At 44.8% G+C, this 13,860-nt stretch overlaps 1 protein-coding gene and 1 pseudogene across 3 annotated transcripts in view; one reads left to right on the top strand and one right to left on the bottom strand.

Annotated features, from left to right (window-relative positions):
- The window catches only part of Frmd6 (FERM domain containing 6), a 242,514-nt gene that overhangs the window by 144,135 nt on the left and 84,519 nt on the right, over positions 1-13,860 (bottom strand). The window lies entirely within an intron of this gene.
- LOC116080629 lies at positions 7,080-7,523 on the top strand (annotated as a pseudogene).

Here is a 13,860-nt window from a genome sequence, read left to right as displayed (position 1 = left end):
GACAAGGTCTCACTATGTAGTCCTGACTGGCCTGGAACTCACAATGTAGACCACGATATTCTCAAACTCACAGAGATCCACCTGCATTTGCCCCCAGAGTGCTAGGATTAAAAGCATTGAGCCACCTCAGCCAGCTAGACCAAAATACTAGTCTTTCATGTTTAAAGTCACTCATCATTTCATTGTTCATGTTGCTCTCAGACGGTAACTACTGATCACAATATCAGTTTGTGGGTTGGAAAAGTGAACCACAAGAAGATAAGTACAGTTCCCAAACTATCCAAATGGAGAGTTGTGAACCAGGATTCTAATGGAGGTTTTTCAGTGCTTACACCAGTCACCACTACTCAGTCCAGTGTTGGAGGGAGATAACCCCAGGGAGGCTGAGGAGCAGTGAAGACATCGGTATGGAAAGATCAGTGTGTCAGTCAGTTTTCATTAGTGTAATTTAAAAAGAGAAAAGGCTCGTTTGGCTTGTGGCTTTGGAGGTTTCAGTCCAGTTTGGCGCCTGTTGCTTGCGGCCTGTGGCAGTACAGCACACTGTGGTGAGGCTGCCTAACACTGGGGACCTGTTTTATCCCTGGAAACTGAGAAGTGGAGACAAAGGATGATACTGGGACCCTAATGTGTGCCCCCAAAGGCCTAACTTCTTTCTATTAAGCATCACTTCTTTCCCCCCAGCCCCTTCCCTTCTCCCTCTTGCTCCAGCCCCACTCTCTCCGGACCACACTTGCTCATAGGTTTTTTAAAATCTGTTCCTCATTACAGATGGTTGTAAGCCACCATGTGGTTGCTGGGATTTGAACTCAGGACCTCCGGGAAGAGCCATCACTGCTCTTAACCACTGAGCCATCTCTCCAGCTTACTTAGTGTCACTTCTTAAAGGGTCCACTACTTTGCCAATGTAGTGTTCAAACTGTTGTAACCAGGGAAGAGCAGACAATGAATGGTAGAGCAAATGGTCTGAATTCCTTCTCTCCGCATTGACAAAAAGAGCATATATGCTGTCTTTGGTGGCAACTACTTAAAGGAGAAACGACAAAGGACATTGAAATCTATTTATCCTAGGACAGAAAGTACCACAGCGCTAATTACAATAAGGTCACCTCCCTCTCACAGGCTGATTACTTACTTCTATGCCCAAGCGGCACCTTTACTGGCTTCTCTATTTCTCTCCAAGCTTGCCAGCTCGGAGGCACCTTGGCCCTTTCCTTCATTATTGATGTTCCTTCAGAGCTTTTGTAATCCTTTCTGGAAAATGTTGCCTTTTACACTGATCCCGGGCTTCTTGCGCTTTGCGTGGGGTTTGCAGTAATACCTCTCAGGTCACCTTGCTACATTCTACCTCGGGTAGACTGAAGTCAACGTCTCTACCCGGAGATCTTCCGGGATAGCTCAGAAGATGGTAAGTGACTTTGTAGGACAAGTCAGAAGAACTATATTCTTTTCTAGCTCTGCCCTATGTATGGGAAGCTGGAGTCTCCTCAGCCCTCTGTATCTTAAGACTCTATTAATAGAATCAGGGAGCCTGGGACTGATGCTTTCTAAGCTTCCCTTTGGTGCTGAACAATATCAATTCATGAATGAGTCAGCCCCCGGCTGATACCCCCACCTATGGATCTATGGATTTGTTTGAACTTTTAACTGGAGGGCTCGAGGCTCTGTCTAAAGGGTTCCTCATAGTCTCCCTCTCATGCCAGCTTCCTTTCTTAACCCCGGCTTTTCTGTTGCTATTCTTACTTCTCACAACACCCTCTTCTTTCTGGGATAACTTTACATTATCCTTCAAGTTCTCCACAAGAGCCATGACTTCCAGTGAACCTCTACCCAAGATGACTCTAAGGTTATACTATTTTAATTTTACAGAAACATGGGCCTGGTAACCAGTTATCTGGAATCAGGTCCCTGCTCTCCAGTTAGGAGCTTCTCTATCTAGATTAGCTGACTTCTCCATGCCTCAATTTCACTTGGTGTAAGATGGGATCATAATAGTGGCCACTTGATAAGATTGCTGTGAGGGTATATACACCTAATAGTAAATGTCAAGCATATAGAAGAGCTTTGGATATACCATAAATGCTATGTAAGTAAGTATCATTTATTGTAACCGAATTACACATGATTTAGGTGACTCTTAAATACAATTCTTTGTATACAGAGATAATGACTTATCGATTAAATAGCAAGGATTTCCACCATTTCACACTTATTCTGTTTCCTGACAACCATCCCTACCCCCAAGGTTGGGCATTTGATAGATTCCTTTAGTAACAGACCTAAAATTTTAAATGCTGCCCTTCCTTACCAAATGCCTTAAATTTTTTGAGACAGTCTTCTTGTTTGTCCTGGAAGTCCTGAGTTCACATTAGCCACTTGCCTCAGCCTCCCAAGTACCACAGACCACTGGCACACATCACTGTGCCTTGCTATAAATGCCTAACTTTATGAGTTTGCAAACTGGGTAGTGGTGGCCCACGCCTTTGGCCCCAGAACTCTGGAAGCAGAGCCAGGTAGATCTCTAAGTTCGAAGCCAGCCTGGTCTACAGAATAAATTCCAGGATAGCCAGGACTACACAGAGAGGCCTGGATGGTAGTTTGACTGCACTTGGCCCAGGGAGTGGCACTATTAGGAGACTATGATGCAAACCAATGTGATTGTCCCTGCAGCTGCAGCTTCTGGCATAATCTAGGTTTCTTCATGAATCTTTATAGCTCATTTGTCAGAGCTGAAAATGAGACTTTCTATGGATTTAGTGAAACAACTTTATATAACTCAATGCATTAAAAAAAAAAAAAAGGAAAAATCCTTTAAAAAATGCATACGAGTGCCTTTATGGTGAGAAGTTATTTCAAGATAGGGAAGACAGTTAATATACATGTGGAATGAAACAAGAAGATGCTCTCATTCTATAGATGTTATCCTTTTGTCCCATTTTTCTATGGACTACAAATATGGTTAGGATCTATCGACTTAGTTCTACCTTGAGCCTCTCACTAATATGCCAAAGGGCCATTCCAAAAAAGCTAGGTAATACACATTTCCTCTAAGCAACTAAGCCATGTAAGAAATGCTCTGCAAGAACAATGTCTCGCACTTGGGAGGCAGAGGCAGGCAGATTTCTGAGTTTGAGGCCAGCCTGGTCTACAGAGTGAGTTCCAGGACAGCCAGGGCTACACAGAGAAACCCTGCCTTGAAGAAACAAACAAACAAAACCAAGAACAATGTCTCATAGTTTTGTTGAATTTCCTAATTCAGACTAAACAGGGATGTGGAGATGGGCAGGAACAGGGTGGCGCCATCAAACATTCCATTCTTCAAAGCTTAATGACCACATGTGCTGTGAGCCTCTGGTCACACATGGCCTGATTAGCCAGTTCCCATTGGCAAGCCGGTCTCACAGGTGATACCGATCAAATCTTGCCACAGCAACAAACTGGGGTGATGTGTTGGCTGATAATTCCAAGGATTTTTTGTAGACTTCTCAAGGGATGCAGGGATCAGAGCCATGGGCTGTTTTGCTTACAATTTCTGAGTTGAAAATTCAGCAAAATTTCTAGGTAATCATGGACTGGGTATACAGTTCTTTTCTTTGTGCTGATGGCATGGAAGATGAGGTCATCTAACAGCTTTGCTCCTTTGGTGGAGTCATCAATAGGTCAATAGTTAGCCATCCTGAGGTCAGGGTCCCTGAGTCTGCCTAGGATGCATCTCCAGAACAAGACTCTCCTGATGTCCAAACCAACAAAACTTTCTCATTGGTCAGAGTGTTTAACGTGCTGTGTTTGGAGCCCTATGTCAGGGGCTCTTGGAACGGAGAGAGCTTCCAGTGCTCTAAAGAGATGCCTTTAATCTCACTCAGCACAGAGCATGCACAATCATCAGGGACTTGATGTGCTCTGTAGAGGAGTTCTACCAAAGTCTTCCTCCTGTTGTGGGTCCCTGATTTACTACTCTAATGTCTCTGGGAATGAACTCATTTTCACACTCTGCACAGCATTTGGGTTCAAGCCAAACACATCAATAGGTTCCAATGAAATATCAGATCTATGTGCTCAACTAGCTTCTCACTGGTGTTGCTCAGACTCCCTGAATCCTGGAGACACCATGGAATGTGATGCCACAGACTGGGAAAGACTGAAGAAGAACCCACTGAGCTTTTAGACGAACCATTTCCTGTCTTCTCACAAAACGAACTCAGAGGACGTGACAATGTATTGGAGAAACTTACTGATCATTGGATTTCTAAATACTGTTGGCATCTCTCTGCTTTGGGCTGGTTTGGATGTAGGCACTTCACACTGCTGGGTGCCTGTTAAAGATAGATGCCGGCAGAGCTTCTGAAGCACAAGCCTTTCTCCAGGTGGAGAAGAAAGAATGATGATGGAGGTTTCTGGGAGAACACATGGTTTAGTTCCTCCTCCGGATACTGAGCACCTTGGGTGTAGGGATGATCCACTCATCTCGGTCACTACTGCTTTCACTTCAAGAAAAATATGTTTAGAAAAATATGTGTTGGATGAGTGTGTAGAGATAGGTGTAAGTAAGAAAGATGGAAGAGAGACCAAGGAGAAGTATTTATGAAGTTCAGGAAGTGGGGCAGAGGCATATTTGGGAGAACTATGGCAAGCTAAAGGACATTGAAGTAGTTGAAATGGAACAACTGTGGCCTCTGCCACAGTCTCTCTAGACTTAGTTGGGACAGGACCTTTTTGGGAAAGGTTACTGCCTTTTTATGGTACTGTGGCTGCTGATTGATCATTTCTACATTTCCCCCTTTTAGTCACAGTGTAAACTTCACATTTAGAACTTCATTAATAGAGAGCATCTAGTCTTCATATTAATTTAAAGGCATAAGAACGGGAGGACATCTAAGGGGCCTCACACAATGTGTAATGGACAAAGAAGATGATAGTTGAAGCTGTTTGCCTACATGTAGTACTTTCCTCATGTTTGTACCTTATAAATGTTTGTACATATGGAGATGGAGAAAGCACATGGCTAATACCCACCATGCTGGGTAGAGTATATTCTCCAGTACCATGTAGTATAATGCCTGCCCAAACTTGCACAGTGGCCCTAGGCTGTGAAAAATCACATTGTAAAATCAAATGTTCTGTGATGCTTCTGCCATCTATTCACAATAATTGAGGGAATTAGTAATTATTGGGTAGGCTTGGAATCATTCTATTTTGGGTGGAATTCTGATGTTGGGATTCTTGGGTTCGATTTCTGGCTTCACCACTCAACTGTCTAATTTTGTACAAGCTACCTAGCTTCTTTGTGTCTTGATTTCCTTCTCTACGAAACAGGAATAGTAAGCTTCCAAGGCTATGAGCTGATGTAAGAAATAATTGAGAGCGTCTTTGGAAAGCGCCTTGCATAGGGATCGGAAAATCTGGATTGTTTGTACGACGTGTCAGCATTCAGGCTGCTAAAATAATTATCACTGTTAATAAGTGACATCCAAGTGTGGCCTGCTGGGCAGACCGCCTCTGAGTTCCTCCAGCTCCATCTGGTCATTTAGGGCTCGTCCATTCATAGGCTGACACCATAGCCAACCTCCCTATGCTGTTTCCTTCTATGGGTCTTAAGCAGAGTGCCTGTAGCTTCCAGCTGCCGTATCACAAACACACAAGCTGCATGCAACACATTCCTCCCCACTGCTCCAGACCCTGCCGTTAATAAAGTGCCCGTTAAGTTCCCTTACTTGTCTCTCTTTCCAGGCTAGCCCATTCACATGTATGTGTTGGGTTTGAAAAGGAAATAACAGAGCCAGCCATGACTTTCTGGACTATTTCATTGGTAATAGCCATGTGTCTTGTTGGTGGGTAATGATGGGTTTTGGTCCAGGATTAGTCCCAGAGTACAGACAGAAAACAAGTGTTCTTGTTTTCTTGACAGTGACTGTATGTGTTGGGTTAGAAGTGGTATGCGGGGCTGGAGAGATGGCTCAGCAGTTAAGAGCACTGACTGTTCTTCCAAAGGTCCTGAGTTCAAATTCTAGCAACCACATGGTGGCTCACAACCACCCTTACAGGTGTAATGAGATCTGATGCCTTCTGTGGTGTCTGAAGACAATTATAGTGTACTTACATATAATAAATAAATAAATCTTTAAAAAAAAAAAGAAGTGGTATGTGGATGCATTCTGGAGACAGATCTGGAAATCAATGATCAAGTCACTGGTGGAGGTCTAGGATCAGGTGGACAGAGTGAGCATCCTGGGAGGAAGTCTAAGGCCTACAATGGGCATGGAACACCCAGTCAGAACACTGTCCCCTCATTAATCACTTGCCTATTCATCTGATGAAGTTACTGAGCATTAGTTGTGCGGTGGTGTTGGGTGCAAAGGACTCTGTGGAAAAGAAGGCAGAATTGCTACCTTGGTGAAGTCCAGACAAACACACTCTTCAGAGCAGTTGTTCCCCAGAGGACTCGTCACATATCAGAACGCTGGTCGGTGCAGAGTGGTTTGTTATCTAGAGAAAATGCAGTGCTAGCAGAGAACAGTCTGGGTCAGGGTTTGTTATCTAGAGAAAACGCAGTGCTAGCAGAAAACAGTCTGGGTCAGGATGGCTGGGCTGCCTTTGGGGAATATAGTAATATGAAGGTGGAGAGGTGAGCAGGAGCAGAACCACAAAGAAGTTCGTAGCATCAGAGGTTAATCCTGGGAATCGTGGAGCACGCCTTTAATCCCCACACTTTGGAGGCAGAGGCAGGCAGATTTCTGAGTTCAAGCCCAGCTTGGAACAGCCAGGACTACACAGATAGACCCGGTCTGCAAACAAACTAACAAAAGTTAAGGGTGGAGTTGAGTTGATAAAATACTTGCTGTGCAAGTGTCTGAGGACCTATGTTGGGTCCTGAAAGCACTTGTTAAAAAACAAAGATGGATACCGGCTGTTGAGATGGCTTGGTGGGTAAAGTGCTTACCCTAGACTTGGTAGCCTGAGATTGCTGCCTAGAACTGACTTTTATAAATGGTCCTGTGACCTCTGTAAGTGTATGGTGGCACACACAAGGAATAATATTCTAAAGAGGAACAAAAAGAGGTGGCTGCCATCTGTTTTGTGGCATCATGGCTGCCCTCTGGCCTCTGGTGAAGCCCAAGGTCATCAAAAAGAAGTTCATCAGGCACCAGTCAGACTGATATGTGAAAATTAAGCGAAAGTGGCAGAAACCCAGAGGCATTGACACCAGGGTGCGGAGAAGAGTCAAGGGCCAGATCCTGATGCCCAACATTGGTTATGGGAGCAACAAGAAAACCAAGCCCACGCTGCCTAGCGGCTTCCGGAAGTTCCTGGACCACAATGTCAAGGAGCTGGAAGCGCTGCTGATGTGTAACAAATCTTACTGTGCTGAGATTGCTCACAATGTGTCCTCTAAGAACCGAAAAGCCATCGTAGAAAGAGCAGCACAGCTGGCCATCAGAGTCACCAATCCCAATGCCAGGCTACGCAGCGAAGAGAATAGATGGCTTTTGTGCATGCTTTGTGTTTAAATTAAAATCACAAAAACTAAAGAAAAAGAAAAAGGAACAACAAACCAAACCAAACATGTTTTTACATGCTTCCAATCCCAGCATGAGAAAGACAGAGGCAGGTGGATCCCTGTCTGGTCAAGCAGTATAGTCTACTTGGTGAGTTCCACGCCTTGTCTCAAAATACAAGGATGGCCCCTGAAGAATTATACCTGAAGTTGTCCTTTGGCCTCCACATATATATCTACAAACATATGTGCACCACCTCATAAGAGACATACACACACACACACACACACACACACACACACACACACACACACACGGGCACACACACACACGGGCACACACTCACATGTTAAGAAACTTGTTCTGTGTTTTGAGAGCACTCTACAGTTCATGACAAACATCAGTCAAATAGCAAGGACTGTGCACACAAGGGCTGTGAACAGTTATTAAAAATAGTATTCTCTGGGACGGAGAGATGGCTCTGTGGTTAAGAGCCCTGGCTGTTCTCCCAGAAGAACCGAGTTCAATTCTCAGCACCCACATGGTGGCTCACAACCTTCCGTCACTTCAGTTCCAGAGGATCTGACACCTTCTAGCCTTTAAGGGCACCAGTCATGCATGAGGTGCCTAGACATACATGCAAGCAAAACACCCATACTCATAAAACTAAATAAACTTTTAAAAATATTTTCTATATGAGTAGGGCTCATTGAGAGTATTTATTGGGGAGGATTTGCTCCCCTGTGTTTTCAGAAGACATCCCTCTGTCTACTGGACAAGCAGGGCCTCTCTAGCCACACCTGTCATCTCCTTTAGGTGCAGTGTGCAAAGCCTGCGGCAGCCTGTATTTGTTGTGGGTGGGTTTTCATAAAGCCATGGGGGAGGAAAGGGAGCCCTGTCATTTGTTAGCTTCCCATAGCCTCGCTCAAATTCCTCAGCTTGGCTTTCAAGGCTGGTCAGCCTCTTCCACACGAACTTATCCCACTCGAGGTGGGGCTCAGACTCTGCCCTGTAACTCCCTGCTCTTGTGCCTCTGGCCTGCCTGCCCTTCTTACCACCCCCAGGACTCCCCTGTGAATTGGGACTAATCACTTCTAGTTCAGGAAGTTCTGTGGATCATGTTCCCAAGCTCCTATCACAGAGCCTGGTACCCCAACATCTTTCAGCTAGGCTCAGCAGTCATCAAACTCAAATTCTAGACCCTCGCCCACCCATCAGAAATAGCAATACTGAAATGTTTTCAGGGCTGGGTATGAATGGTGAGACCAGGGCTATCGAGGGGGCGTTTCCTCCGCTCTGAGGACACAGATGCAGGGGCACACCAAGTAAACTAAAGCAGATACAATGAAAGAGAACAAGATCATGTTGAGGAGGGACAGCAGCTCCAACCCACTATCTTGTAATCCCCCTTTCCTTTTCTTCCTCTTTGGGTAGTAAGTGTGTCTTCTACATAGCTCTTTCATTGCTCCTGAAGCACTTATTTCTCCCTTAATTCACGTTCTTTATGGTGTTATTAATATTCCAATGCAAATCATCTCCAGTCTCAGGATTGTTTTGAGAAATAAGCATAATTACATATGCAAAGAGTCTTGGATCTGGCGCCTACACTGTAGCCTTATGATGTTAAAATGATAATAACCCTGTCATCCATCTCTTAAGCTCAGATAGATTTTAGATCTATCAGAGTCCCAGAATCTCTTTCCTGCTGCCGACTCAGTGAAAAACAATTACAACAACAATAATGGCTACTGAGTATTGGGTGGTTAGTCACTGGACAGGAGCTATTTGTGTGCTCCAAGTCCTAACTCAGTTCTGATGAAAACCTGAGAGGCAGGACCTGTGAGTTTTGTACTGGATGAGGAAACCAAGGCCTCAAATCATCAAGCAACTAAACAAGATATGTAGTTAGGAAGCCATGGGCTCAAACTTGGACCAAGTGGGCTAGTCCCACAGCCCACAAACTGAGCCATGGCCCCAGGCTTATCTTGACCAACTTCTGTTTGTCTCTAACCTCCCAGCTTACAGAGCTTTCCATGCAAAGTACATTGCTCCATCTATACACTCCCAGAGGACTTTAAGACAGCCATTAGCTTCTTTAGCAATTATCACATTAACATTTTTATGTGTGTGTTTACCAGTATGTGAGTTTCTTTTTTTTCCCTTTTTTCTTTTTCCTCCTTTCTTTCTTCCTTTCTTTCTTCCTTTCTTTCTTTTTTCTTTCTTTCTTTCTTTCTTTTTTTTTTGAGACAGGGTTTCTCTGTATAGCTCTGGCTGTTCTGGAACTCACTCTGTAGACCAGGCTGGCCTCGAACTCAAGAATCTGCCTGCCTCTGCCTCCCAAGTGCTGGGATTAAAGGCGTGCACCACCACCACCACCACCACCACCGCCACCGCCCGGCAATACGTAAATTTCTTAAGGAAGAATTTCTGTTTACTTGAGGACTTGGGACTTTTCTGATATGTATCAATACCATATCAATACCTGAGTTGAATTGATAGTAACCTAGCTGAGTTCGATGGTGATGGTCAGTCACAATAACTGCTGCTGGACAAGACAACCACTAGAGAGAAAACATGGCTGAGGGGAAATCTCAAAGGGCAAGAACCATGGAACTGGTGTTAACCATAGCTTTTTGTGTCATAGGGATAGAGGCGGATTTTTCTGTTTTCTACAGTTGGGTTGGTTTTAATCACGGCTATCCAAGATATCTCTTCTAAGCAGTGCCTCTAGCCCTGTTGGCTACAATGTCTATTTTCCTTTGTTCTTTCTGGGAGGAGTCCGTTCTTGATACCAGTCTGCACCTTCTGAGTGCCACAGGAGAAAGAGAGGCTTTGCCAGAATCAGTGCTTAGCAGCAGTTAGGAATGTTTCTCCTGTGACTACCCAAGCTGAATGAGTGTGGAGGAGCCTCAGCTCTGCCTTGCTGTGAGCCAAGATTCCCTGTTGTACATGGTACTGCCCTTTGTCTGGGATAATGCCTTACAACCTACAGGGCTTTCTCTCCATTACTGCCTCTGCTTCCTCTAACACCGCACTGGATTGGGTGTGAGAGCCTCGGGGTTGGTCTGGTGCTGCTTGTATTCAAATGCTAAATTCTGTAGCCCAAGATCTGGCTGCTCCAAGGCAAGTGAGCAGATCCTCAGGTGCAGGCCAACCTTTTTTGTGTAAACGTTGCTCCCCAATTAAAACTATTGGCTGAATAAAACTGGCGACAGCCAATTGCTGGGGGAAATAGAGAGAGGTGGAGTTTGAGTTATTAGGCTGGGGGAGCTGGTCACAGTTAGGGATCATAAGGAGAAGGAGAGAAGAATAGAAAGGAGAAGAAAGCCTTTGTGGGGTAGGTGGATCATGAGTGCATGGCCATGAGGGCTGGTCTTTTGGAGTAGGAAAGTCCCAGGCAGAACTCGGCAAGCGATATCTTGGATTTTGATAGGGAAGTAGACAAAATAGCACAGCGGTTGCTATCTGCCCAGCTCTAGAGCATTAAGGCTTATTATAGTTATAAAGACATTTTGTGTGTGTGTCTTTTACTTGGAAACTAAATGATCTTAGGTTGGAGTAGAGACTCTGAATAACATTTACTACAACATTCTACTATCCCACTGGAGCACGAGTTGAGAATCTCTGGAGAGGAAAGATGAAGTGGGGACATGGTCCTGCCTTCTGAACATTTGCACAGAATACCACACAAGATGGTGTGATTTGCCGTTGGGATGGTCTCATCCCCAGAGCCTAGATACCTGGTCTTTCAAGGCCTTGGAAGGCAGAGAGAGGGCTCAACAGATGGTGGGAACAGTCACTGAAGGACAAGAGCGACAAAGAAGAGATAAAGGTCATGAGATGTTCCCTCATGGTGACCTAAATGGGAGTTCTATCACCAAAGGAGGACTACATGTAGTATTTCATGATACACTTTTTAAAAAATGATTTATTTATTTTTACTTTGTGTGCATTGGTGTTTTGCTTGCATTGTATGAAGGTATTGGATCCCCTGAAACTGGAGTTATAAACAGTTTTGAGCTGGTGCTGGGAATTGAACCTGGGTCCTCTCGAAGAATAGACAGCATTCATATTCATCAAGCTAACTCTCTAGCACTAGGGCTAAATTTCTCTCTCTCTTTCTTTCTTTCTTCTTTCTTTTTTTTTTCTTTCTTTTTTTTTTTAAAAGCATTCTGCCTTAAGAAAAAGGATGGGGCTTGCTTGAAATAAGCCTGCAGTTCCACAGCAAACCACATTACACTCAGTGCCTCATGGATGTTTCTACAGACCCTTTCTCTACGGTCTCCTGATCTTAGGGCCTCATTTCTCAACCTGTGGGTCTTGGTACCTTTGGGGGTTAAAGAACCCTTTCACAGGGGTCATCAAAGACCATGGGAAAACAGATTTACATTATGATTCATAACAGTAGCAAAATTACAGTTCTGAAGTAGCAACAAAACCAATGTTATGGTTGGGAGTCACCACAGAATGAGGGTCACAGCCCTAGGAAGGCTGAGAGCCATTATCCTAGGACATCTGAGAGACACAGGCATGAGATCCCATCCCAGGGGCTTCTCTTCCCATTCATACAGGGCTGACCTGTCTGGGTTACAGCATTTGGAGCAACCTGAAAGCAGGCAATGATTCCAGAACCTTCTTTGATGATCTCACATGTCTTGTTTTGTGTTTCCAGGTGCCTAGTACCTTCAGTCCTATGCTCCTCATTCTCAGATCCTCTCTCTGTGGGCCGGTTGACTGGGTAGGGAGGTCCTGGCTCTGCTCCCGTTCTTAACTGTTGTGACCCCCCTCTATCTCAGCCCAGCGCCCCCCTCCCTCCCTCCCCGCTGACCACAGGCCCAGGATGGACCGTTTCACTCTGGCCCAGGACCACGACCCCTGGCTGCCAGAAGCCTGTGCCGACACTGGTCTTTGCTCTAGTCTGGTTTCCTCAGAGAATGTACCCCTATACCCAGACTGTCTAAATCAAGGTGGCGTTTGCTGTACTCGGGAACATTTACTGACTGGTTTGTGAAGATGCAGGACAGGACGTGTGTAGGAGGAGTCCGCGCTGGTTGTAGGGAGGAAGAGGAATGGGGGGATGGGCGGGGGAGACAAGCGTTCTAGGCATCTGCAAACGAAAAATGAGGCAAAGAAGTAGCGGCTTCTACAAGCTGAAGCGCTGCAGTTTGGGCAGCTGAATCCCATTAAGAAATCATGAGGAAGCTTTGTGTTCCTGCCGAGGTGATGGAGAGGAGAAATAATCTCGGAGGGCTTCACAAAGAAAATATTTTTTTTTTTTTTTTTTTTTTTGAGCAGAAGGCTTAAAGTTCCTCAAAACTCAAAATGGAAACAGCTTACTAGGCACCCAGCAAGCCTAGCTGGAATCAAACCTGTCCTTAAAGGCCTAGCCCCAGGAGGCTCTGAGAAGGAAATTCCAGGGCCTGGCAGAGCACCTGCGGGGGAGGGGGGAAGCTGGAGTCAGGTGGGCCCCTCCGGAAGGCAGCCCAAGGCCAGGATGCTGTTGGAGCAGACAATGCCACCTTTATATTCGCAGCCCTCTTTCACTAAGACATTGCATAGCGACAGATAAGGCAGAGTTTGCCGTTTTCCTTACTCCTACCCTTAGGCTGTGTCTAGACTTGGTTAACCAAGTTAAGCCATATTCTTAAATAAAGTCACACAGGCAATTGAATCTTTAAAGAAATTCAAATTTAAGCCACCCCAAGGACTAAAACAGAAAGCAGTATATCTATTCTTGGTAGCCTTTTGTGATTGACAGGTAAAAACCTTGTTTCTGAGGGCAGGAGAGGTTTATTTTTTTTTTATTTTTTATTTTTTATTTTTGCTAAGTGCTGTGATTTTTTTTTTTAAAAGGTCAAATTGGTCTGACATAAAACAAAAGCAGCATGTTTACATTGTATTTTAAAACTATAAAATGCATGTGCATCTGAAAATTATGGTCTCTAAACCAAGAGTGTTTTAAAGGGTCTGGAGATTTATTATCTATTTTTGAACATCCCCAGGGTACATCTGGAAGAAGGAATTAAACTGTATGGTGTGTTGGGGGTTGGGGGAGGGAGCATCCACTTGTGCTATTTAGTGTCAGGTGTGAAGGCTGATGGAGAGGGCTCACTCAGATGGCATGTTCCTGAACTTTCAGCAAAGGTAGCTTTTTAAAATTTTTAATTAGTTGTTTCTTTGTTTTTGTTCTTTTTGAGACAGGTCTTTCTGTGTAGGCCCAGGTATCCTGGAACTGGCTTTGTAGACCAGACTGGCCCAGAACTCACAGTCTAGCCTATGTTCTAAAGGCATGTGCCAGCACTACCTGGCAGGGTAGCTTTTTTCTTCTCTTCTCTCCTCTCCTCTCCTCTCCTCTCCTCTCCTCTCCTCT

This window comes from Mastomys coucha, unplaced genomic scaffold (genome assembly GCF_008632895.1).
Source record: "Mastomys coucha isolate ucsf_1 unplaced genomic scaffold, UCSF_Mcou_1 pScaffold6, whole genome shotgun sequence".
NCBI lineage: Eukaryota > Metazoa > Chordata > Mammalia > Rodentia > Muridae > Mastomys > Mastomys coucha.
Note: the sequence above shows the minus strand (reverse complement) of the source record. Positions and strands in the feature narration are given on the sequence as shown.